The sequence below is a fragment of the Apus apus genome, chromosome 6, assembly GCF_020740795.1.
Source record: "Apus apus isolate bApuApu2 chromosome 6, bApuApu2.pri.cur, whole genome shotgun sequence".
Taxonomy (NCBI): domain Eukaryota; kingdom Metazoa; phylum Chordata; class Aves; order Apodiformes; family Apodidae; genus Apus; species Apus apus.
The window spans coordinates 9,624,252-9,651,292 of record NC_067287.1 but is presented as its reverse complement, the minus strand read 5'-3'; the positions used below and the strand labels follow the sequence as shown (position 1 = coordinate 9,651,292).

Below are 27,041 nucleotides of genomic sequence, written 5' to 3'. Positions count from 1 at the left end.
CTGGTGCTGAAATACCGTTGCAATGGGGGTCATCAAGAGCCATGCAGCCATCTCTGAAACCAGAGCATGGTGGCTATTGTAATTCCAGTCTTGAGCAGCAGAAAGGAAAGACAGAGAGGAAGGTTGCTGTCAAACTGGAGACTGAGCTGGACACAGAGAGCTCTGAAGTGAAGGAGAGGCTCACCCAGCAGTGGGCAGAAGCTACAGAAGACCAAAAGATGAGCAGGGGCAAAAGATTTTGATAGGTGAGGAAACAAATGGAGCTTTCTCTCAGTTATCAGTTGTATTGCTCCAAAGATTAATGAGGGAAAGAGTTTAGGAGTGCTGTTTTATAGCTGATCAGAAAGCTCTGAATGTACAGATGGGTAACTGTAAATTGGAGGCAATTATTTTGTTGTGGTAGAGATGAGAAGTGAGACTTTTATTGTTGAGCACAGTTGAGGTGACAGTCAGTTGCTTTGGGAAGAATATTTATTGTGCTAATGTAGACTTGGCGAGTCCTGTCCTTCTTCATGTGAAATCAGCTCCACCTCAGTGTGGTGACCTTCACCTTGGTAATCCTGATATGTGGAAATAGGGGCAGGACTTCTCTGGATGGGGTATCATCTAATCCCATAACCAGGGACTATCTCTGCCCAGAAAAAGTCACGTTAAACCAGTCCCACCAACATCTTCACCCACGTGTCAGCCCACACCGTGCTCCTGTTGGCCTCCAGAGGAGAGTATTCATAAAACTCACCAGGCGCACAAGCACTTCTAACGTTCCCCGTTAGTCTGAACAGCTGCAAAAATCAGACAGAACAAGCAAATGGGTGATGGGAAAGAGGAAAAAGGAAATTACGATAGCAAGCAGACAGCTGCAAAGGCTAGCAATGTGCCCAGCTGATGGTACTGCAACCAGAAATTTTAAAATGCCTAATAAGAGGGTAGATAAGCTGATAAATAAAATCAACCACGAAAGGTCACCTGGGAAAGATGCACAGTCTTGATTACCTAATTACGGAAGGAATATTACAGAAATGGAAATAGTTCAGCAAAGTCCCATAATGACTTTGAGATTGGAGGCTCCAAAATGGTTAGTGAAACTAGGTCTGTATCCCTCGCAAAGAGAAAAGATTAAGAGGGGACCTCGCTGAGCTGCGGAGGGCTCTGGGGGGAACTGCAGGGAGCAGAGCTGTGGTTATTAGAGCTAATGTCAAATATGAGGACGAGGGACACGGCTCCAGTGAGGTCTTGCACTGTACAAATGTAATACGTTTTTTTTTTCCAGAGGGTATATATTATAAGCTACCAGATGCTGCTCTAGAAGCGACCGATCTGACCAGATTTCAAATAGAGCAAGAAGCATATGGAGAGAGAGGGTGAGGGGGGGGTGGGGAAGTGGGGGGGAAGAAAACCAGTATATTATGGAGAACAACTGTTAACCAGAGGAGAGGGGTAGGCCTAGCTGGGCTTCCTGGCCTCCTGCCATCTTAAGATTTTCTTATGTCCCTGTGTAATCTTCTGACTTTTGATTTAGATGTTTCCTAAAAATGTGGCCCAGTGGTTGGTACATACTAGGCATTAGCCCAAGAAAAGAATGAAACAAAAAAAATAAATAATAAATGTACTGTATCTCATTAAAGAATTTTTTAAAGGGAGACTTTGAGGCGCCATTTGCTTCTTGTTACTCATCTTTGCAAATGTCTCTTGTCTTCCCAGGCTCTGCCCTGATGTGTTAGCACCAGCAGCCTGCGGGTTGCTGAGCCGGGCGCACAGAAAAGCCCGAGCTCGGGTGGGGAGGGCAGAGCAGAGCAGGGCAGGGCAGGGCAGGGGGACACAAGCAGGAGCAAAATGACACCAGATATTTTCATGCAGATAAACAGCATCAGGTGAAAAATGTTGGCTGGTAACAGCGTTTCAGGCTGCTGTTTGCAATAAAGGAACACGTCTGTATTTGAAATAGTTACGGTTCAATTATCAGCGTTTGTTTCTGAAAAATATTTTAAAGGAGAACAGAATTTATTTTGAATTATTTTTCATTTTCTTCAACAAAAGATTCCAATGTAGATATTGCTGTAGGCACAGGGAGCACTGAACACAAGGAAGTGGATTTCATAAACAATTTCTCGAAGCACTACAAAGTTTAAATATTAATTTGGCCATAATTGGCAGAGAAGCAATTAAAAATGCTACAAAGCTGACTTTCTCCCTCCTTTACTTTCTCCTCCCTTTTCATTTAACCACAGTATAGAAAGTAGATGTAAAACAATAGGACCCTGAGCTGTACTGCATTCTAAGCCTAGCTTGCCTTAAAGCTACAATATGGATTTAATTTATATGCAAATGTAAGCAATAAAAAGCCAGACACTGTAGAAATTATAGTATTTTTCATAGATGCTTCAGCACTGGCACACAAGCCAGCACTGAATTCAAACAAGGAGCTAATTATTACTGGTCACTAAGCTACCTTTTTCTTTTAATATCTCTCTCTTTCTCTCTGCTTCCCCCCTCCCCTTTTTTTTAACAATGTGTAAATTATTTTCTTGAGCGAGAAGGAGAGAGAGAGAGAGAGAAAGAAACTCGAATATTGGGGATGAGTGAATGAAAACAGCCAGAAATATCTCCTGTGAGATTCAACATCAGGATAATTTCACAGTCTCGCTTTTTGACTGCTGTGTCCTGAAGCTGACCAGCACCATGCAAGGCTGATCAAAGGCCATCGGAAACATCAAGTAAGCCTAAATGGGGCTAAAGTATGCTAATAGAGAAGCTAAATGTACTTTAATCCTGTTATAATACAAGGTAACTTAGAGGCAGTGAAGGGCCTTGTTGCTTTTCCCTACTGGGTCCAGGACCCCTGCAAATCTTGAATAGAAGTTGCTTCCTATTCTTCGCGGGCTGGGTATGGCTTTCTCAGATGCACACACAGTCCCCTCCTCCTCCGTTTACTAAGTGTCAACAGTCGGCTGAGCAAGACTTCCCCGCTCCTTAGATCAGCACCCTGTGACCTTCCACATTTAAGCACAGACCATTAAGCTAAGCTTTCCAGCTGTTGCCTGAATTATGAGGGATTTTTTTTCCCCCCACCCTCCCCTTCCCCGAGGAGGGCAGAGCTTAGAGGAACACTGGGGCAACAGTCTGAGACGCTGGCCCCACTGCCACCCAACTTGCTCTGCAGAGCAACGTGCTTTCTGCAGGGCTGCGGCAGACGGGCGACGTTGGGTGGAAACAGGGGGTTGCTTTGAAGTGATTCAAACCCGGGGTTGTCCGGCTTCGGCATCATTGTGCTGGCTCAGGGAATCCTAATCTAATTTTAGGAAGAGGGAGGAAACAAAGTGAACGTGACTGGGCTGCACTGCAGCGTACGGGCCGGCCGGGACGGCATCTCCGGGAACACGCGCGCTCGCCGGGCAACTTTCCTCTTCGTTTCCCTTCTTCTTTTTTAGGCAGGGGTTTCAGTGCGCCCTGCACAAGAGAAGAAAAAAAAAGGGTGGTAGTTCTGTCCCTGAAATGACAGGCTTTGGTGGATGCCCCAAACTAACTACTGCTTGCAAACCCTAGATTAAAAAGAAGACTGATGTAATTTTAAAGGCAGCCAACTGCCTTAGTGGCTGTATCAGAAGATTAAAAACAAAGGTTTCATTGAAGCACTACCTCCCACTGTGCAGCTGAAAGTCTTATGGCTGAGGCAAATGGTCCTAAATATCTTTCTGTTAAGTACAAATTATATACTGGATATATGAAGTTGTAATGGTGCATTTTCAAGAGTCACTTTGCTTGTGTGAGAACATCAATAAAGACTCAAAAGACGCTGACTGTACGGCACATGGAAACAAAAAGGAATCTCACAAAAAATGTTTTGTTCATATTAAATGCTTTTTCTCCTCTGTCTCTCCCCATCCCCCCGCTAAGCCTGGAGTTTCAAATGCCAGAACCAGTATGTACAGTAAGGCCTTTTGAAATCCATGGCAGAGAAATAGTATCCTGGCCTAGCAAACTATGATCTACACTTACATTCCAAAGCCTTACCCCTCTGTGTTAGTGCTGATAGGAGCCCTTTAGATCAGCTGAAATGTAACTGAATAAAGATGCGCCAGAAAATGTCTTTTTAATGTGGAATTATCTTTCATTGACATAGGCAACATCCCTTAACTCAGCACATGTGCTATAAGGCTTCACCTAATAGAAACATTCATATAAAACTTAATGATTAGCATTCATTCTGCTCCCAAATGATCAATAAAATGCTAAGTTAATACAGAACGTACAAAGGAGTCTATGAGTGTGCATAAAGTTGCATGACTGTGTGGGATGTGGGTAAATACTGCCTGTGGGAGCAGCAGAGGAGAGCTGCAGCACCCTGGGGAGAGCAGGGCACTGCTGCTGCTGGGACTCCTCATGTCACCCCCACACTGCCGTGTGAGCACAGGCACACGCTCAATCCTACAGCAGATGAGAAGAGGACAGAGCAGGAAAAGACAAATAAACCATCTTTATCATCCTCCCTTTGCACTTTGTGTGCAGGACTGCTTAGCAAACGGGAAGGTGATGTGATCCTGCTGTAGAAATCACTTGATACTACTCAGCAAGCCAGACGTAACACAGATGGGAACTATGGATGAAAGTTAAACTAAACTAGCAGTGTGCTTTTGCTCAGGTACCTCGACATCTACCTTGCACAAGTTGTTTGGAAGACCTTATTCCAGCAAATAAATTGTGTAGGATTTGATAGATTCTGGGTAGTACAGAGTTAATACTAGAAAAATGTATTTGGCAGGGACATGCTCAGCTTCTGCTGAAATAGTTCAGTTCTAATCTGCTCCTGTTTACCTCTGCTGGGAATAACTTTCTCATTTTTGAGTGTCTATCTGCCTATGTATTCACCACCCAACAATTACATTTTTTTTTTTTTGCCTGTCCTTCCCTTACATGATTAACTGAATTCCAATTGTGTTGTAATTAGCTGCAGATTTTGAAATGCAACATATTTGCAAGACCCTCTTCAGTTCAGCTGTAATTTTCTGGATTTGTTTTTAATTAACAGAGATCCTTCCCAACACATATGAAGCCTGACAGAAGTATTTTTGTTCTTACAAATATCCATATACTCTTTTCACTGCATAATACCTTCCCAAGTCCATTTCTCCACTGCTCTTTTAAAAAGAAAAACTTAAAAAATTAAGTGATCAGCTGAGAGTGGGCAATTTCAGTCCCTAAGAGCTCCAGTAATAGTCTTGGAAATTATTATGTTACTAGTTCAGATATATTGAATTAAAATATACGAGATTTTCCCCCCTAAATTTTAATCTAAACTTAGGAGTTAAATTTTTTTCAGGCACTCATAATTGACAAGATAATGACCATTTGGGGTCAAATTTGAGAGCTCAAATAAATTTTTGCTCAAGTTCAAATTTTAGTATTTATTTAGCTTCTAAAATAGCAGATTCTCTATCGACACCACAAGAAAACACAACAGCAGGAATACAAAGGAGCCATCAAAATAAGCCCAATGTGAGCTATACTTTAATAGCAATGATGAACTGACAGGTATGATTTGTTTAGCTCTTTCATGTTTTGATAATACTTTAGATACATCACCTATGGTCATCATCAAGCTCTCTTAACTTCTTAATCAAAGATTTATAATTTTGTCAAGATAGATAATTAACATTTAATGTAGGTTTTTTTTTTTTTCTGGACTTGACAGTTGGTATCTCATTCCCATTTAGAGAATGAACGGAGGTTCTGGCAAGTGCAAAAGCCACTGGAAGGCAAGGGACAGCCTTGTAGCAGCACAAGAGGTTATAAACATGACTGAGGGACAGGAATGGCTAGGGATGGAGCAAAGCTAGGAAAATGACCCTGTCACTAGTTACCTGTTAAACTATATGCATTTATTAACAGAGATGAGGTAGGTACACTGCCCATGTGACCTAATCTATAGCTCATACATGCACAAAGCACACCCTGTGTGGGAGACAGTGTACTTACTGACTGCTACGTTTTCCCACGCTAAACACCTGAATTGTGAAAAATTATTAAAAATGTAAAGAAGAGTTGAGATGAGGTTGTGGCAAGAATCCTCTTTCCCATGCTGTGAATTGGAACATACAAGTCTGAGTTTTGCATCAGAAATATTTTGTCCCATCAAGGTTTCCTAGGGCAGTTTTGAGCTTATTTGACTTTTCTGTCTCTGAGAAGATGAGGCTGGTTTACTCCATGGAAAGGCTGGCATTGTCTCCTCTTGTTCTTGTAGTGAGCTTTGCACTGACTCAACGTGGCTGCAGAAAAGCAGATCTGCATGCTGCAATATATGGGGTTTTATATGTTTTATTAAGATGGCCCTCTTCTGAAATTAATAAAAAGGAGAAAAAACCCACCCAGTAACACTAAATGAGTTGGCTTCCCCGGGTTATGAGCTGGGAGTAGACCAGCAATGTTTACAATTTAGATGGGTGATGAGTTTTGGGAGGAAGTCACAGCTGAGTATTTTTCTTAATCATGCTTGGCCCCAAGTCTGAGATGAAGAAAGAGTCAACATATCTTTGCCTGTGGAGTAGCTAATTAGAACAATTAATCTGAGAACGAGGACAAGCTGTGACACTACGATCTGATCCAGGCACACCCTCTACTACATTTTTGACCAATATTTAAAACACCATGGAATGGACTGGGAAAGATTGGGACAATGTGGCCTGTCCCTACCCCTGTTGCTGTGACATGGGATGAGACCTCGGGCAACCTGTTTGCTTCTTGTCTCTGAAACAGGCCAACAATATTCCCTGCCTTGCTGAGCTTTGTGGATATAAGCAGCACATTGTGAATGAAAAGTTAAGTACGTTTCAAAGCCAGCCAAGACAAGAACTGCATTTTTCTTTCTATCATCTATTAGCTCAGAGCAACGGAAGAATCCCACTTGCCACCAGCTCCCTTGCCTTGTTTGGAGATGTGGATCCAGCCTGATCATATCCAGCAGATATTTGCTTTCAGGGTCGCATGAAAGTAGAGCAAAAGAAAGATCTTTTGTGGGGATGACATGCCTGGAAATATACTTGTCCAAAGCAAACAGCTCTTGTTCTTTCTTCTGCTAATTCACTGAAAAGATATTATTTTAGTCAAGAAAATGGTATCAGTTCTTCTCCTTTTCGGCAGGATGGTGGCAGGTTTCCCATGTTGATTTGTGGAAGGTATAATTTTGACAGGAGCATCTGGCCCCTTTGTAAGCCTCCCGAGCAATTGTGTGGCGGTGGCTTTAGGTCGGCCTCTGGTTGGGCCATGTGGGCAGCCCTTTGACACGTCTGTGCTGCTTTTCCTGCTCCGCTTGGTTTTGTTTTGACTTTCTTTTGAGCTTCCTAAATATGCAGCCTTGCTCTGCAGATTCCCCGGGACAGTTTCATTCATGGGCACTGACAAGGGCTGTGGTTTTGCCAGGGCTCATGGATCCCTTCTTACAGCGGTGCTGAGTGTTACATTAGCCGACAGCTGCTTTCAGCAAGGTTTGTTGTGGTGGTTTTTTTTTAGAAATCCTCTTAGAGAAGGGAGGAGAGTGAACTCTGGATAGAGGAGCTTTCAGTCTTCAAAATAAACATTGCCAGGTTGTTTGGGAATTTGTAACCACTTGTGAGCCTCCCTGGTACAATAACGCCCCGTGAGTTTCTTCTGCTCTTTGAACAGCTGATGCCTGCCTTGTCATTTCTAGGTATATTTATGGTATATTAAAAAAAAAAAAAAGGCCTGAATTTCTTTTCTCACCTTCCCGGGTACTGAGGGATCTGAAAATATGGTTTTAGCCTGATTTACATTGTACCAGCTCATGTCCTTTGGCACAGGAAAACTGTACCAAGGCGCAGGATGCCTCGGCTTCTGCTCCCCAGATCCTTTAGGCAGTCTAGGCACCACACTCCAGACATGTGATGCTGCTTCTTCCACTTTGAGCAACCACAAAGTGTCCAGCCATGAGTGGTGTGAGCAAGGAGATGGGCAGGTGAGGAAGATCTACCTCCCCAGAGGGCAATACAGACCTAAATCACAAAAACATGTATTCAGCAGAGATCTGTTGGCTAAAAGAGTATATAGTGAGCAGGGAGGATGGAATAATATGGAACTGGTTGTTTGGACAAATTTGATGATGCTGAGAATCATTTACAAATAAAGAAGCTGAGCTGTTTTGGAAGAAAGTACTTCATGTTTATTAAATTAAGGAAAAGCTGGGCTAAAATCAGAGTTTAAAGAGGAGACCATGGCTGAAGGATACTTAAAGAGATAATCTGGAGACCATGGCATCATTGTGTTTGGTGTGCTGGCTTTCTTTGGCAGGAAAAGCCATAGAGACACCATGCAAGTAGAGAAAGAGAGGGTGTGCATGCAGTGAGATGGAGGGAGGAGCCTGCATATCTAGCAAAATAACAGCAGTATCAGAAACATTAAATAACATTGCAGTACTATTGAGAAATCCAAAATAATACACTGGGAAAGGTGACAGCCCAAGTACAGAATATCTTCTCTTGTAACACCAGTGGAAAGGAAGAACAAAGCAACTGGTTCACTTGTGGGTAACAAGTTGAAGGAAGAGCCATCACTAGACTCTTCCCATGTGATAATAGGTTCCCCAGAGCACTTTATCAATTAAGCATCTCTCAAGCCATCACAGCAGTTTCTTCAGGGAGCGAAGCCACTGCTGGTGGGAGGTACATGCAGCAGAGTGTGTCAGCTTGCCCAGCAATGCAAATGTTATCAGGCAAATGTAGATGCTCCCCCACTCCTGGGTTCTCTCCCACCAGCACAGAGTTTGGTATCACATTGCTTTTGCTTTCTAAATGAATCTAACTAATGTAATCAGTCAGAAACACCCTGTTCCAGTGTCACTAATGCCTTCCAAACTAGATGGCCTAATTAAGGACACTCATTTAATTGACTAAGACAATTTCTTGAGACATATCTAAGTGGACAGTAGAATAGGCTGCATGATTTTGAAAAGCAATTAAGAGAGAAAGGCAGAAGAAAACACTCATGTCAACTGAAGAAAAAGACTTTGGGTCTTCAAAATTATAGTGAAAGCATAATGATAAGGGATGAAGAGTATGGTGAGAATGGAGAAAACCTGTTCCCAGAGCTGAACCTATTGGCAGACCCAGAACCTATGGGCAAATCAAATCGACTTGTTTGCTCAAATGAATGATCCACAGTTTTTCACAGCTCTGGAGCTACATCTGGTTGCTTGAAGATAAAGCTGGATGATAAAGTATTTATGGGCCCAATGGAGGAGGTGTCCAGTCACTCCCTGAGCCCATTGACCTGGCTGAAGATGGGCTTCATAAAAGGAAGTAGGTGAAACCTACGTTGGGATGTCTGGAGCTGCAGTTAAACTACCATAAAGCACTATGGCCAGAGGCAAAATAAAAGCCAGATGAATGCTCTGTATCTTCTACTGAACTATTTTGGTTAGAATCAGCTAGGAATACCATCTTCACCTTTGCAAAAGCCTTAGCCATCTCAAATATGAAGTTAGCAAAAAATCATGCTGGGGTAGAAAATATTTAGAATAAGTAGAAGTCTCAGCACTAGAAAGAGCTCTGCTTAAAAAAGACTCAGGCACATTAACTGATTTCATATGACCTCATATTAAGAGGTAATGACAGAAGTGGACATGCTGAAGTTGCAATTATGTGAGTGATGTTTGTCCAAGGGCTTCTTCTCAGGCTGCTGCTGCATATGGTTTATTTCTGGTAGAGCATGGCAATGCAGGAGAATCCACTGAGGCACAACCTCTTCGTTATGTCCAGTCTGCCTTGGTCAGTGGCAGAGGTAGGAGATGTGGGTGCAGGAGATGTCCACGAATGTTTGCTGATCTGGGAGAAAAGAGCATGTCAGTGCTGAGGAAGTCCCTAGGGGATCCATCGGGTACTGACTGTCTGATTTGGACACTCAAAAGATGTATGGGACTTGAGTCACACTAATTGAAAATCTTCACTGGGACACATGGGAATAAACACAAGCACAGGGCAAGATAAGCAGGAGAACATTAGATACATCTAATCATTTCTGTAATGCATTAATTGCTTACGGTATCATGTCTGAAATACTAAAGATCCAATGCATCTTTGTTATCTACTATTTAGCAGCATTTATATTGATAAGGACAATGTTTGTGTAGTAAGGCTTGAAAAAAAAAATCAGTTTAAGATGGAGAGACTGAAGGAATTGCAGAAACTTCTAGACCATTTCACAAATGCAGCATCATCTTTGTCCCACACAGCAAGCCCAGGTTTCAAACAACAAACTAAAACTTAGTACGTAGTCATGACTGTTTTCATGCCACCAGTCACCATCATTACAGATGCAAATGAATAGAAGAAGAGCTCGTGAGATGCCTGCTAGTGAATGTGAGCGTGGTGGTGACCCAAGACACCAGATGACTTTGGTCACCAGAAAGACTTTACCGTATAATTGACCCTACTTGGAGTTTGTTTCCAGACAGTTGATAGCCACCAAAGCACACTATCATTCCAGCCTTTACTCCATCCAAGGTAGTCATGTTGCAAAACCGTAAGTTTGTACATTTGTAATGAAATCTGTCCTCTCTCTGAACTCCAAAAGAAATTCTCTGACATATCGTATTACAGGCAGCTTTGGGATAGTTATCTGCTTGATATAGAATACAGAATATCCAGGACATCTTAAATTTATGTTCATGATAAATGGGATAATTTCATTTTCTTCTGTAGGTCTGTAATTCTGGCCATCTTGATACTGTTTTCACAATAGTACTGAAGTTACAAACCTGCTTACAGGCAACTGCTCAGTTCCAGTGTCCAGGGCAGCAGCAGTTAGACTCACCCAAAATACATCTAATTAAAACAGTGGTAGGAATGGCTTTCAGGGATAACGAGCTATACATTGCATGACCCTATGTTTGCAAAGAAAGTTAAAACCAAAGTTGTGTAAGTAATGAGGGGGTTTTGCAAGAATGGTATATTGTAAATAACCCATGACTTATAATTTGACTGAACATTCAGGCAGCTCAATCTTGGGGGAAATACTTGTGAATTTAGTCTTTGTGCAATTATTTTATTAATTTCTGTAATATCTGCATAAAGCTTAATTATTAATGATATTTTTTCTCTAATAGTTTCATGCCATTCACACCAACAGAAGCATTACCAGAAACATCACTTCCATCTGCACAACACAGGACAAGATTTGTCTCTATACCACCAGAAGTGTATATACAAAGGGAAAAAATATAGGAAGTATTACGAACAGATCAGAGAAAAGTCCAAAAGACACCCCTGCCCCCAAAATGTCTCCAATCTTGCTTCTAACCAGACCTTAAACATTTCTATACAACTTTTTAAAAAGCTATTGCAGTCTTAAGTATTTCTCTGGCTTTCAGTAGCTTCCAGCATACCCCAAATAACACAGCACTTCATTTCCACCATAAAGCACCCTAAAACCCGAGCTTATTTTTATCTTACAAAATTGCCAAAGATGCTTTGAAGCATTCATTTTGTAACCATGACTGACCCTCTTTTTCAATTAGGTCATAAGAAAAACCTCTGAGACCACTTCAAAAATGTCTTCAGACTTTTTAGACACCCTTTGCGCCTATGAGACCCAGCCAAGAACAGTCTCACACCCTCAGTGTATGTCAGTAGCTTTATTTTGCATTAAGATTTTTTTACCAGTCAATCAGACTGGTAAGTGAAAATGTGCTGCTTTGCATGTGTGAACACAGACATGACTGTTAGCAAATCTGAGATCACTCTTGCCAATAGCCCCGTTAAATTGTTTTTATCAGTCTGGTTGGCTGGAATGTTTGAGTATTTACAAAAGACTCAAGAGTATTAGACTGAAAGTCTTTCTAATGTACTACCAAATTAGACATGGCTAAACAGTTGCATAGCAATTTTCAGCTGCTTCCTCCAAAAGAAAAACCTAAAAATTAAAGTGTGATGAAACAAACAAACAAACCACTTAAAAATATCGTTCGATTCAGAATCTTTAGGATTTTCCCTTCCCTTTTGTTTCCTGTTGGTGTCCTGAGAAAATAGAGAAGCAAGTCATAAGTCCCGTGAAACTCATCTTAAATCTCCTCCTTCCTTTGGAAGCTAAGCTGCTTTTAGTAAACTAGTGCTTAGTGTGGAAGAAGAGCATGTAGCTGGGCTATGCCTGGGGCTTTGCTGCCAGGCTGCAGGGGTGGCTGGTTGCTACACCCACCCATCCCCTCAGTGCTGAAAACACACATCTGGTCCTGTGCACTGTGGCTGCCACTTATCCTCCCCTAACAGGGTGGTTCACAGAAGCAACAGAGGAAAAGTTTAACAAGAATGGGGAAAAACAAGTAAACAAGTGCATACATTTATTAGGGAAAAATTCCACCCGACTTAACAGTGTTTAAATGGGAAAAGATAAAGGATGGTTAATTAGCACATTACAAGTGGTTGAAACTGAAGGGACAGAAGAGCAACCAGGTGAACCTGGTGGTCAAATGACAGTCAGGAATGGGGTTTTACCTCTGGAATTTGTTGGGCTTATTCTTAAGGCTTGCCTAGACAGATGGAAATTCAGAGAAGGTCTAACTAAAAAGCTGAAGAGTTATTTGGGATTCACTCCACATACATATATATATATGCATATGTATAGTATATACACACGTATGAGCCTCTTCTGGAATAAGAAATCTCTTTTTTCTTCAGGCTATAATCTGGGGAAAAAAAGCCCTCTCATTTCAGCCCAGGCTTGCTCCTATCCCCAAATATCCCCTTTTGCACCCTCAGGTGCACAGAGGTAAATCTGTTCTGCGGCTGGGGGAGTGGTGGCTGCTCCCAGTGTGGGTGACACAGCTACAGGTGGTTTTCATTACCTCACCTCAGATGCTGCTGCAATTAGTCGTGTAAATTAAAGTAGCTTTTAACCTTCTCCTCTGTCTTTGCTATGAGCTTTTGCTTCTGTTGAAGTTGCATCCTTCAGCCCTGAATGACACTCAGCAAGGAAATACCAGTGCTTGGATTATAACCTTAGTCTACAGGCTGGAATAAAGGTTTGGAAGAAGGGGGCTCTCCAGGAGGCTGGATGACTTTGCTGTAACAATATTAAATCTTCGGTCAAGTGAGTACAGTGGACTCTTAATTTGTTGGTAGTTTGAGGAGAGAAGAGGAAGGGTAATTTCTGCTTTTGAGCACTCCCTGGCGATGGGCCAGTTCCTCAGAAGGTGTCAGGAGGAGCCCAGGCTGTGTCCCATTTGAATCTTGCAGCCAGGTCTCACAGCAACCGCACGCAGAGCCCAGGGAAGCAGTGAGCTCTTAGGAGGGGCTGCCCTTGCTCTGCGGGAGGGAGGATGCACTTGGGAGCTCTCCTCATGGGAAGAGTTGCACCACTCTGCTGCAGCTTGCACCAGCTTGCAATTAGCTTGCAAGTCAAATTTGACTCATCAATACTGCCGAGCTAGAGATCTGGCCCAGCAGGGTACTCTTTCTTTCTTAGTCCTCTTTGCAGAAACTGCTTAGGAAGCAACTGAGCCAGAGCTCCTGTGGTGTGAGGATGGCAGCTTTTCCCTGTTTTCCATGGAGTTGGGAATTTTCTCTGGCCGATGCCTGGCTGTTGGGGCTTGCTAATGGACAGAGCAGGGTGCTCTGCCACCCAGCCTGCCATTGATGTGGTGGGTGAGGGCAGAGGCGCGTGGGAGGTGCCTGGTATGTCTGTGCTGCAGGTGGTGCTTTGGTCTGGGCAGCCTTTGCTGCCTGTTGGTTTCCTGGCTTGTTCTTTTGTGTACATCAGGCCTTCTTGAAAGGGTGCAGCGCTTGCAAGTAGAGCAAGCAAAAGAAACATAAACATATACATACAAGTTGAAAGAAAGATGCGCATGTCCTGAGGCCTGAAGCCACCAGGGTTTTGCTCCACTGCTTTGCTCTGCTGGGGGAAGTGGCAGCTCTGGAGGGAGAAGAAGACCTCCCCAGCCCCATCATGGCCCTCAGCCCCACGGGAGGCACTGCTGGCTCCTTCCCCTTCTGCTCCCTCCATCCATGCCAGCAGGCAGCTGATGCAGCTCACACTAGGCTTCCCAAATGCAGTCTGACAATGACCATGGGGTCTGAATCCTACAGACCTCATCCAAATCCAGCACCACAGCTTTCTCTGTACTTTTTCACCTCTTTTTAGCAAGAGCTAAATCCTAGTGATCCTCTAGGTGACATCACCCCACATATGCTGCTCACTGAGATGGTTACTAGCCAGAAGATGATATAGATTGATCTAGAGATGTTTTGGGTAAATAGAAATCATCAGGCTCAATACAGGAGAGACTGGATGAGATTTTAGGGCCTGACTCGTGCTGGAGTTGGGACCAGATGACCTAATGGTTCCTTCTGGCTTTAAAATCCACACATGTAGCAAAAAAAAATCTTACAATAATCTTGAAAATCCTACTTTTTTCTTTCAGTTGGGCTGGCACCATGCGTGTCTGTTGTTGATGTTGGGAGGCTCTGCCTGTAGGACATGTGCATCTGTAGGAACTGAATTTTGGACTCTGCTGGCTTTAGAAGTTTACAGATTTTGATTTTTCTTTCTGTTTATTGATGCAAATAGCTGCAACAGCCATGCTGAGCTCATCCAGTCTGAGGCTAGGGACAGCCTCACACAACACATCTGTCCGGTCATAACTGAGCTAGTAGCTTTTTTGCTAACTTGCAGCAGTGAACAATAGAAAGAAGAACAAAAGATCCCCAAATTGTAAGATAAATCTGAATAATGAGTAAATATGGTGAAACAGTGATCTGTTCATGGAAGAGCCATGAGCAGAAATCAAGCTAAATTAGTTAGATGATTTATTCATTGTGAATGATTCACTCCATTACTGGCTGCTTCCTCCACAGGCCATAGGAGCTTATATATTAACTGATAGAGGAAGGGTGGGATCCATAAAGAGCAACCTGTCTCTCCTCTCCAAGGAAAACTGGTCACCTGTCCCTGCTGTGCTGCGCTCTGGGTGCAGGGCACATCTAAATAGACTGAGCATTTGTGTTCAGCTAATGAAGGTTTTTTGTTTTCGGGGCAAAATTCTCCTGAGGAGTGTTTCCTTTCTTTCCATCAGCTCTCCAGCCTATGCCTGCAGTTTGGCCAGGTCCTTTCCCCTGTCCTGACAGCTCTCATTGTTCCCAGATGATGGCTGTTAGCTGGCCTATGTGAAAAAAAAATATAAAAGATTTTGTGGTCTAACTTCAGTGTCCCTTACACAGCTGGTGCTGTAGGGGGAGCAAACCTCCTGGCAGCTTCAAGAGGAGCTCAGCATGGGAAAGGCTGCGTGCTCCTCAAGTCAACCAGGATGCAAGTGGCCTCTCCAGGTGCTAGGGTGGGACAGGGTTGCAGTGGCACAGGGATGCTCTGCAGGCACACTGGGGCCCCCCGTGTGGCCATAGCGACTTGCACCCCATGGCCATGGGATGTGGGTTTTCCTCCTTGCTCCACATCCCACACCAGCCCCAGGAACCAGCCGAGGTGCTGGGAAGCCCAGCGGGAAGACCCGCCGTGGTCCTGCCTGCGCAGGAGGGCACCGAGCTGCAGAAAGCTGCCACGCTGGGAAACATTTCTGAGGCCCCTTTTAGCTCCTAATTAGCAATGATATACTCTGTGGCGACGTCTCTGCTGAATTTCCTTGCACACAGCACAACCCACTGTTTATCGTGACTATTTATAAACTGCCGCTGAAGCTTCGTAAATAGTTGTTGCTGGTTTGCACAAATTGGAGTGAACAGCTGGAAACTGTACAGCAAGTACAGCCCAAGCTGAGCCTACACAGGAATTACACACCAAACTCCTATGGATGGTCTTTATTAGGGAGCTGGTGGAGAAGAGTTGCCAGGTCTGGAGGCTGAACACATTGAAAACTTGGGAGTGTGGGGTTTATTTGCTAGTTCGTCTTTAATTAATTACAGAGGACCAACAATTATGGGAAGAGGCTGCTGGCTGGACTACCTGACCCATAAGGTAGCTGATGGAGGTGCCTGCTTCTGCACTGCTACTCTGAGCCCATGCCAGGCTCAGGATGGCCTTGCCCTGCTAGGGCTCTTCTGTGGCCCACAGGAGGTCAGGCACCTGAGAACAGCTTTTAGCAGCCAAGGTCAGAAACCCCAAAGTGAAAGATAAAGGAACCAGGCAGCAGCCATTTCAGGCTGGCAGATGGAGTGGATGGGGCTGGGGATGGCATGTTCCTGACAGGGGTTCCTGCAGGTGCCCCGAGGGGAGTTTTTCAATGTTGGGTACTCCTGGTAGGTTTGTTTGTGAGTAAACATCACTCTTTATGTTTCTGCTAACCTGATGGCTTCTGAGCCATACTTGTAAAAGAAGAAAAATAGCAAAACCAATGCAAACCAGGTTAGTGTAGATGAGCTGGTCAGGAAGAACGAGCTCTGGTTTTGCAGATTTAAGAGCTTTTTCAGTCTGAAAAAAATACTTTCAAAAATTTTGTTTTTAAAAAAGAAGTAGGAATGCATAAAAGGGAGGAAACATTACAATAATTTCGTAGATCCCTGTAGCTTTCCAGGCAGCTCTGGTATATGCAACATACAGTCTCACAGGTTTTGGAGAAAACAGAAAGCCTCACTTTACGTGAAAGAAGAGAGTCTGTTGGGTCAATACCTTGGTTATAAAGTCAGATCTTCAGTGCCAGTCTTGTGCAAATACATAACCCTATTTGATGGCCACAGCTCAGCTATCAGAGGACACTTGTCCTTATTAAACCATGGTTCAGGCTGAATCTGGTTCAGTAGATCCAGGGTAGATGTACCAAAGCCTGCTGCTGAAATTCAGGAGAAAAGAGTCATCTGTTACAAGGAGCTTGAATCATGCTCAGCTTGAATGAGCTCCAGAGCCAAACCAACAGCCTACCTCCTGTCTTTTGGGACAATTTAAATCCAGAGCCATGCCTGAATTTTGTGGCCAACTCCACATTCACACTTAAAAGATTTCTGCTAATCCTTCCAAAATCTACTCCAAAAATCTATCTATTAAAACATAATCACTTCCCACAAGTTTAGTTAAAACTGTAATGAAACAAACAAACCAAAGGCAGAAAACCCACAACACACATCAGGGTTTTATTTTCTTCAGTTTAACCAAAGTCTTACTACGTATTTAAACAAAGCAGATGGTAGTCACCAGGTGCACGAGCCAAAATGTGCCACATGGGCACAGCTCATAGCCAGCTCTTCAAGTCCCCAAGCCCCTACGTGCTACCACCCAGAGACCTGGCCTGAGTGTGCACCATGGTGTGGTGGCTCCTCGATCTAGAGGTGAAGAGGAAGAGGTAGGAAAAGGGCTAATACGTATATATATATATTTTTCTCTATTCCTTTTTTCCTTTAGTTTTTTTTTTTAACCCTAATGTTAGAGTAAGTTGCATGGGCAAAGTAAGAACATACAGTTATAATACATGACAATGCAGCAAAATCATGGACTAAGTCAATTACCGTGGTCCCGTAGATTTTAATTTTATTCTGTTGGGGAAATATATCATTCCAGAAACAAATCATTTGGGCAGTGCAGCTACATGGAAAATATCCAGTGGATGAAGACACTCCTTTGCAAAGAACTGCACATGGAATGATATAGAAAACAGTAGGAGACAAGGGCAAAATTTCCTGGTCTAATTGGTGATACAGTGCTGCCAAATGAGTGTGTCTCCAGAACACACTTGTTGAGGTAAGTTGCCTTCAGAGATCACTTCTGACATTCGAAGTTACCAGGGACACAGTTGACTCTTTTCATAGTAACAAAACTCCGAAGCAGTGGAAAAAATCCATCACACCAGCCAAATTGAGTTGGGCAGCAGAAAGCTGAGCACCTGGGAGGAGGAGCTCCTTGGGAAAGTCTGGGACACAGCTGAAAACCACCTCCAGATTATTGTGTTCAATACTAGAAGGGCTGCACGGTAGCATGGGCTGGGCAGCTTTCAAGAAATCAGAGCAAACTGCTTTTGAAAGGAGGAAATCAGTCAACAAACACATTTTTATCTTTGTCACAAGCTGCCCCAGTCAGTGGTGGAGTCACCATCCTTGGGGGTATTTCAAAGCTCTGTAGATGTGGTGCTGAGGGACATGGTTTAGTGGTGGCCTTGGCAGGGCTGGGTTAATATTTGGGCTCAATAATCTTAAAGGCATTTTCCAAATAAAATGATTCTATGAGGCTGTGCTGAATTAAGATTGAATTATTTTTAATTGCTTCCTTGGAGACTTTTGAGAGAATTGGGAGTGAAAAAACAAGGAAGAAATAAATAAGGGATGGATTGTCAGGTTTGTTTTTTCTACTCATTGGCCCAAATGTAGAGCCAAGGAAGGGCGATTTGTGTTCTCTCCTCTGCCTGGGGGGGAACGTGGACCTCTGGGCTTTGCTCCTGGGGCAGTGCCTGAGCCCTAGGGCTGGGACAGGGCTGCTCACACCAGCCTCTTCCCATGCTGGTCTGTTTTCCATGAGTAGTTCAGCATCTCTGGATGGAGGAAGCTGAATGAGGGTCTTATGCAGACCCTTCACTGTGGGTAGGTGTCAGTCTAAGATGCAACTTTCATCTTGTTGATGAAGCTTATTTTTCTATGGGATGTGGAGCCAATGGTTAGCAAGGCAGGGGGGGGGAAGAAATCCTCAAGTAGTGGGATATTAGGCTTGAGGATTTCATTTTGGGCAGATGACACTCTTCTTCCTCAGCTGGCACTGCCAGGAAAGGAGCAGTCAATTCCCACAATTCCTTTAACAATTTTGGCCTTCCATCTCCATTTACCTTAATATCTTTTTATTAAAAAATAGGCACTGTAATAACTTTTGTATCTTGAGAGATCCGTATGAATTGGGAGTGACTGAGTTTAATATAGCACCATCACCTAAGTCTGACCATGCTTTCAGAACTTGGGATCCAGGTCTGTATGCAACACGCCAGTTATTTTGCCCTTTCAGTATCTACTACCTTTTTTTTTTTTTCCCCCTCCCTCCAGCTTGTGCAATACATTATTAAAAATTGGGAATGAAATTAATCTATTTTGCAGGCAATAAATTAAACAGAGATGACTCCGGAGAAAATGTTGCACATTATTTTAACCGCAAAATAAATCCCAATGAAGGTGACATGTTTTCATATTCAGGCACGTAGACCAGTCAGTGTATCTAAAAATAAGACCCAATCTTTTAATTATATCTAGGCTGCGAGTAGCCATTTTTCTCATGGTAATCAAAATGTTTCTACCTTTTAAAAATATATTTTTTTCTTTGACAAACAGGTGAGCAGCTAGACAGGAGCCACGGGTAAGAGAGAGAAAATGAGCAGCAGGGGCTTGCTGGGGAAGGAGGAGGCTGCGGGTGAGGGTCGGGGCTGGGCAGCTCTTTGCAAAGGGAGGACTCAGAGGGAAAGTTTCCCTTGTGTCCTTTGCATATTCATGTGATGGACCTGACTGCTGAATCACAGTTTTTCTTTGCTTTCTTCACAGATTTCACTGGGTTAATTAGGTGGAAAATTTGGTAGCAGCGTACGTGTAGCATATATCCAAACTCTTCTCTTGTAATACATTAAAAATTCCTTTACAAGTCCCATTATTTTGTCATTTTCAAGAAAAGGCTCAAAGGTAAATGTTGATTTTAATACGGTTGTGGTGATTCTCCCCCAAGTTTTGCAGGTGGAATATCAACATATCTTTCAATGAATACTTATGAGCTATTGATTAAAAGGAAGTAGTAGCAGAGCTTGTGGTGCGAGACGTGCCTTGCGTTTGGGAGGCTGTAGAGACATCTTTATATTAAATGTGTTCCCACCAGCTCAAAAGAGAATGCTGGACCTGTAAACTGCAATCTTCCAGCAAAAGTTTAATGTTGATTTAAAGGGGGCACCTTTCTATTACGTTGTTTGAACAGCTCTCCTCAGACAATGATCGTAACCTCGTTCCCTTCCCCTCTCACACAGGTTATGATATCTATACTCTTCTGATTGCACGTGACTTCACTTTTGTGAGCTGTCTCTGCCTCTCACCTGATTTTATGCTTGAAGTCAATAGGGATAACGTGCAGCCCTGCACAAAATGACAGCCTCGGATTTTTGAGAACGACTTGCAATGGTCAAACGCTTGAGCCTGGGCAGGGAGAGGGGATTTATTCTATTTATTTATTTATTTATTTATTTATTTATTTTTTTCTTGTTTGCCTTTTCTGTGCGTGCGTTTTGCTGCCCGGCGGCCGCAGGTCGGGCGGGCGGAGGGGGAGCGGGCAGGTCCCCGCTCGGTGCCCGCGCTGCCCCGCGTTCCCGCTGCGCCTTCTGCCGGGGGGACGGACGGACGGACGGACGGCCGGGGACGCGGGGTCGGTGCGTCCCCGCACACGGGGCTGGCGGGACCTTTGCTCCCGGGGCTCGGAGGCAGCGCCGGGCACAGGGCTCGTACCGCGGGGCTGCAGCGCCCGCTCGGGCTGGGGCGGGTTTGGCCGCCCCCGCTCAGCGCCCCGCGGAGCCAACAGCCCCAGCTCCGGGAGCGGGGGTGGCCCAGGTGCTGCCCAGGGGAGCTGACGGTCCTTGCAGAGCTGCCTGTAGAAGGAGGCATATTCCCCCCATGCAGAAAGAAATAGAAGGGGCACGCAGGTTTTTCTTGCGCCATGGAGAGTCCTGGCTTTTGGAAACGTGACTTGCAGCTCTCTAACCTAAATCATGGCTTATACATATTATAAACATACATATTTTTTCATTGTAGATCTAAAAGCAGACATTTCCAAAACACCTTTGGGCAGAAGAGCTTCGTGTCAGATTTGGATGTCAGATTTTTGTTCCTTTTAAAAACGTTATCTCATTGACAATGTCCTTTAGACCTGCAAGTGCCTGTAACTTCTGCATCTTGTGGAAAGGAGGCTGAAATCTGCATCTGAGCTGTCTGTATTATCAAAGATGACCCCACCAAAATAATTCACCAGAAGTTCAGACATTAAGTTGGTCACTGAATAGCTGCTCCAGCCTATGTAAAACAGTTGCTATCCACTGTCTGTCCAATTAATAAAATCTCTCCACCATCCTGAGAAACAGATTCTTAATACCTAAACTATTAAAACCCAATTATGCTACCTTTAAAAAATATTTAGGAACATATAAGCAGGATTTTACAGAAAGTGGTTTTGGACAGGGAGAAATGCCTCAGCAAGGAGGTAAAAAAGATCTCAGTCTGTACATCTTTGTGTGTATGGGAAAGGCACGTAGGATCTGGTTCCCAAGCCCAGCAATTCCCCCTCATTCACTGAGCATTTGGTGAACCTGCAAGGGCAGCAATAACAATCCTGTACTACAGAGATTTCAAATCCTCTTCTATCTAGGTTCTCGTGCTGTGCTCTCATCACTGGGGCTTTGCACCTAGGAAGGGCTAATAGGTACTAATTATGATTATAGCAGGAGCTATTTTTGCTATACTTAGTATGGTCCCATATGCTTAGGATTCTAGAAGACAAAGGGGACAAATTGAATGATTTTGGATGTGAAATTCATTTGCAGTGCTTTAATTCCTTAATCTAAGACTAAAGGATATGCTGGCCTAAGAGCGAATATGCACTGAGCCTCCTGGGGATTTTGTCTTGAGTGAAATGGCCCCAAAACCTCAGAAAATAGCAGAAACAAGATTTTTCTTACATTTTCTACCTTTTTTTTTTCTTTTCTTATTTTTTTTTTCTTTCTCTCACAGAGTTAACGATAATTTTGCAGTCTATTCTATACAGATAAGGAACTGAAGGGCATGCATGAAGTTACTGCACATTTGAAAAACACACACAGTAACAAGGAATCAAATTCTCTGCTGAAATAATTCCACTGGTTTCAGCAGAGTTAGGCCAGTGGGGAATTTGATCCTTAACAAACTTGTTCAAAGCCTACTGAAGTTTCACGCTGCAACACATTCACCAACATCTAGCACGCCTTGCAAATGAAAAATTCATTGATTTGATTAAAATGCTTATATTCCTGTGCTTTTGATAGATACCTTCCCATATATTCTGTAAAGAAATTGGTACAATTTCTTGAAAATTCTCTTGCCATTGTCTGAAGGCATATAAATAAAAATATAATACTGCTTCGAGCATGGAAAGAAATCAGTTAAAAATCTGGAATTAGTGTGACTAGGTACAAATTAAGGCATAGTTAAAAATATTTCGCCAGGATAAAACTAAGCTAAGGTTCCATACTTGTGCAGACTTCCCATTTTTCTCTCTCTCTTTTTTCCTTTTTTTTTTTTTTTTTAATTTTGCTGCAGGCTCAGGCATAATCTTATAATACCAATAAATGAAAAATATGCGTTGAGGGAATCAATATACAGATTGTCTGATTTTTTTTTTTTTCAACAAGGTTCATTTTGTGGTGGCAGATTAATTTGTGTTTTACTTAACATACAATTGTCTTCAGCTTTAATTCATAAGTAAATTACTCTGTTAAGACTTTCGATTTTGTTTTTAAATAATTAACAGGGAAAAAGGAACTTTGAAACAGTTCAATTAATATAACAACAATAGCCTTTTGAGGGATAAATACAACCACTTGCTCCATTCAAGCAATGAAATTAACAATAAAAGCACAATGTGAAATAGATTTCAGGATATATCTCAACCGAGGGACGAGCTGTCCTCACTGCAGCAGGAAAACAGACTTTCCAAGACTAACTAAATCCCAGGAATATTCAGGTTTCCTCAAAAGCCTGTGTTACTGAGCAATAATTTAAATTACAAGTAGCTATTAAAAAATGGCAAATGAAACGTGGATAATCCTTCCCTTAGGCATGAGCGGAACATATTTTTAAAGTTTTCTTTTCTAAAACAGGTTTTGTTTTTTATTTATCTTCCCCTTGCTCCCCCCCCCCACATAGCGTTCCTGTGGAATATATGCATCTCAGCTACTTAGAAGTTCGACTGAAGAGCACAAATGTCAACCAAAGGGCATTATTCAGCATGAAACATCTGCACCAAGTTGTGAAATCATGGTAATACTGTAAGGAATAAGCTGAGCAAAAATTCCTGTGTCTAATATTGTTACACAATTTTCTGTGATAAATAGCCAGAACAAATGCTCGTCAGAATTACGTTTTTGTTCTATCTTATTCTGCAAAACTAATTGGTGAATGACCTCAAAGATAGATGATTTGTTAATTTGCAGATGTCTCTGCACTTTCCTTTCTGTCTCTGGCTGTTTCAGGAGACAATGCATTCACAAACTGTATGTGCATGTATAAAGTATCTCTCTCTTAGGCATTTCTCAGTCACTCATCGTACCATGTTTAAGAGCTAAATATATGTATTAGGCACACACATGCCCACCCACAAATGCAAGATACATATACATATCTACTAGCTAGACATTCAATTAAATATGTATTGTAAAAGGCATAAGTGATTTCAAAGATTTGAAGACAACCGTGATGACAGTATATATTACTGTTAAATTCACCAAGGCACATCTGCAAAACAGACTAGGGACTTATCTGTAAATCTTTTCTAGGAAGCTAAAGGTAAACATTAGTTGTTTGCCAGAAGAGTACGGAAAAAATATTTATGATTTTGAGAAACAGTGAAACATTTGCTGAGGGAGTATTGCATTTGCTTTTTAAATTAATTCAGCTCAAGTAATCAGGATTTAGTTAAAAGGACTAATGCCACTGAACGTTTCAGACTGTCATTTTCAACACTGGCACTCAGAGGATGCCTTTTAAGCACAATACATATATGAACTGATTTTTTTTTTCCCCTGAGGATTAAAAAAATAATGTTAATGCACAGTATCAGTGGCCTTGTTTAATCATTTCCTCACTGCTGCAGCTCACCTTTAGAAAGGGTGGAGAGTTTAACCACATATGGTAAAAGTTTTAGCCCTGGGGGTTTTATTAGAGCAATATTCCTTTTCAATGCACTGTCCACCATAACGGGTCTTAACCTTTCCTCGCTAGATAGGCAAGCAGAGAAGCACAAAAATGAAACAAACTATGTTTAGCAGAATTTTTACATACCATAATCTCTTTAGCGTGGTCAGGCAAGGCTGGAATTTTCGAGATGATCTGTTATGGCACGAATCCATTGCAGGACAGAGCTGATTTACAGCTTAGCACCATTCTCCACTCTTCACTGAGAGTAAGTTAAATGACCCAAGAATAACATTAATATGTACTATAACTAGATGGAATGGTGGTCTAAAGGGTGGTCTAAGGCATTAGCTTTCACCCAAGGAAACTCAAGCTCACATATTGCCCAGAAATACTAATAAGGGTCAAGTATCATTACTATTTTAAGACGTTGACAATGCAGTGAGTTATGGGGTATGCTAGCAAAGCAGGGCTCTTCTCCTGCCTCCTATCAGCCCTCTTGTCTCCCCACTGCAATGCTTTGAACAAATCTTGGCTAAACTTGGACTCTTTTATTTTGCATGCTGTTTCATGGCTAACCTGGTTTAAAAATACCTGCTGACCAATTTTTTTGCTTGGCTGAGTCAAGCTGATTAACCTCAGCTGAGTCCCACAACAAACTTTTTCTTAATTTTCTCCCTTCTCTCCCTTTCATTAGGGCAGTGGCTTCAGCACGAAAAAAAAACAGAAACAAAAACAAAACTTGGGAGAAACTGAAGCCGCAAGTTTAAAATCAAGTTAGTAGGGGCACCAAAGTATTTCCTCAGTAACGAGAAAGATCTGACAAAACAATAAATAGAAAAGTAAGATGTTGAAATTATTTTAAGACAGATGCCTTTTTAAACTGTATTAAGAACACCTATCATGGAGCCTGATTCCAGCAGTTCCTCACACAGGAGGTATTTTATCTTCACAACATCTGGCACTGTCAAGGAGGTACAGTTGTAGACCTTACCAGATGCAGTCACTCCATACATAAAAGTACACTAACAAATCATACCATTAATAGCAGCACAACACAAGTGTTTCTTATACATCCATGAAGAAAACTATTCCATGGATATGGGAAAGCTTAAAGAAAAAAAACCACAAGAAACCCCAACAACCCTTAAAAGAATTTTCTTGCAATTCCTACAATACAAAAACAACTCTGAGAGCTTTATTTTCAGCTTTTTTTTTTTTTTTTTTTTTTTTTTTTTTAATAGATGACTGACAAGAAAGCTTCTTTCTTCAGGGTGAAAAACTCCTTGTCCCATAAATTTGTGTGGTTGACATATCTAGGTAAATTTGTATCCTTGCTCAAAGGGATCACTGGTTTTATTCTCTATGGATTTTTCACTCACTCTATTGTGGAAACTGAGTAGAGGCAGAAAAAAACCCGAACTTGATATTTGAAGGAAGGTTTACATTATTTTATATCATCCACACTGTTCTGTTGTCACTTGGCTTTTTTTATGAACTGTTTAAAACATGATACTATACTACATGAACCTTGCCCATTTTTGAATATGCAGTTTGTTCCATACCCCAAAGGTCTTGAGCTCAATATTCCCCTCACATCCTTGTCTGTTAGTTGGATGTAACTACATTCATCCCAACATAAAACATGAAAGTATTTGGAAGATATGTATAATATTTATATAAAACACATGCTATGTTTCCTACTTCAATATTTTATCTGGGTTGTTTTTTTTTTTTTAAATCAAGGTGTCTCTTGATGTTCTCTCTAATAGAAATGAGCAGTCCTCTGTGTTTCAAGTAAGCGCCCCTTGAAGGTAAACCTGAACATCAGTGGCATTAACATAATTGCCACAAACCAAGGATTTAGTTTGCATATGTGTCACTTGATCCTTCCCCTTTATTTCCCCAGCAATAATCAATATGCTGTAGGACTCCTCAGTACCAAGCAGAGGACTTAGAAGAGAGGCAGAATTTCTATTTCTGATCCGTTTCTTTGCTTGGGAAGAAATGCCCCCATCCTTTTATTAAATGATTAAGTACAATAAATAGGCCCCAGCTAAATACTCTTTTAAGATCAAAGGGCTGCTTGATGGTTTGTAAGATATTATCATAACAAAATGCGCAGAGCAGCAGCCAGCCGCAGTCCCAAGGAATTCTTGTAGTGTATATAACAACGCTCCTCTCACAGCTGCAGTCATAACATGTTGTCAAGACAGTGTTTTCCATTTCTGCAGCATGCTTTAGAATTTAATTTTCTCCAAAACCTGCACTGCTTCTTGGAGCTGAAGTGATTTTAAGTGCATGTGCTGTGTTATGACAGCAGTGATGGTGGTGGTGCACGCCTGGCTGAGGGATTAGATATGGGTCAAATGTTTAACCATCTGGATTTACCATGAGCTAAACCTTATTTTTTGATACCACTGTTTAGACTAAGTGGAAAGCGATTCCCCCTTCGTCCTTTCAGAAGTTTTTCCTCCCCTCTCGCTGCTGGTGTGGCTGTGGAGCCGCACTTCTCCTACCACCCTGTGGCAATCTCATGCCATGACAGACGTGCGGCTCCGCCGGGGCTTCTGGCAGCGAGCTGCAGCCGCTCGCCGGGTTAGTTGTCTTCTGGTGATTCGTCCCAGGAACAATTAAAATTTCCTTGGTTTCTTTGTTTTGATGCAAATAATAGGCACACAGGTGCAGAGTGGTAGGATCCGAGCAGATCTTCTGTGGAAGAGGTTACTGCTGTTAAGCTACTTTTGGATGCTTAAATCAAACTATATTAAAGTAACTGAAACGCTGCCAGGAATAGACTCTGGTTTTGTACCTGAACTATTAAGGTGTTCTAGAGATAGAAGACCTTAAAGAAAATAACTGGGTAGTATGTTAGACATGTTGATTTGCTTTCCTTAACGTATCAGGAATGACAAGTACATAAAGTTATCTTGATCAAAAAAGAAAGGTTCGTACAATTAACATTTTCTCACTGCATGCACATTTCACAAATTCTCTGAATTTTATATGTAGCAGATGGTGTTCAAACAAATCAAGAAGCTGAAGCTGAAAAAACCACACCAGTGGAGAAACTCATATATTTCTTCAAACGATAAGATGAACTGCAGATGTTTGGTGAAGAGCACTGCTGACGCAGACGACCTGAGAAGCAAAGGCTTGAAAAGAAGAGTCCAGTTGTGTTAGGCACTGCCCAACCACACTGGCTGTCACCGCATGATT

At 42.3% G+C, this 27,041-nt stretch overlaps 1 long non-coding RNA gene across 1 annotated transcript in view; it reads right to left on the bottom strand.

Moving 5' to 3' along the window:
• LOC127386381 (uncharacterized) overlaps positions 1 to 24,220 on the bottom strand; it is a 32,619-nt gene extending 8,399 nt beyond the window's left edge. Inside the window, exon 1 of the long non-coding RNA XR_007889863.1 lies at positions 23,970 to 24,220. This is a non-coding gene — a long non-coding RNA (uncharacterized LOC127386381). The remainder of the gene's footprint in view (positions 1 to 23,969) is intronic.
• Positions 24,221 to 27,041: the final 2,821 nt, after the last annotated feature.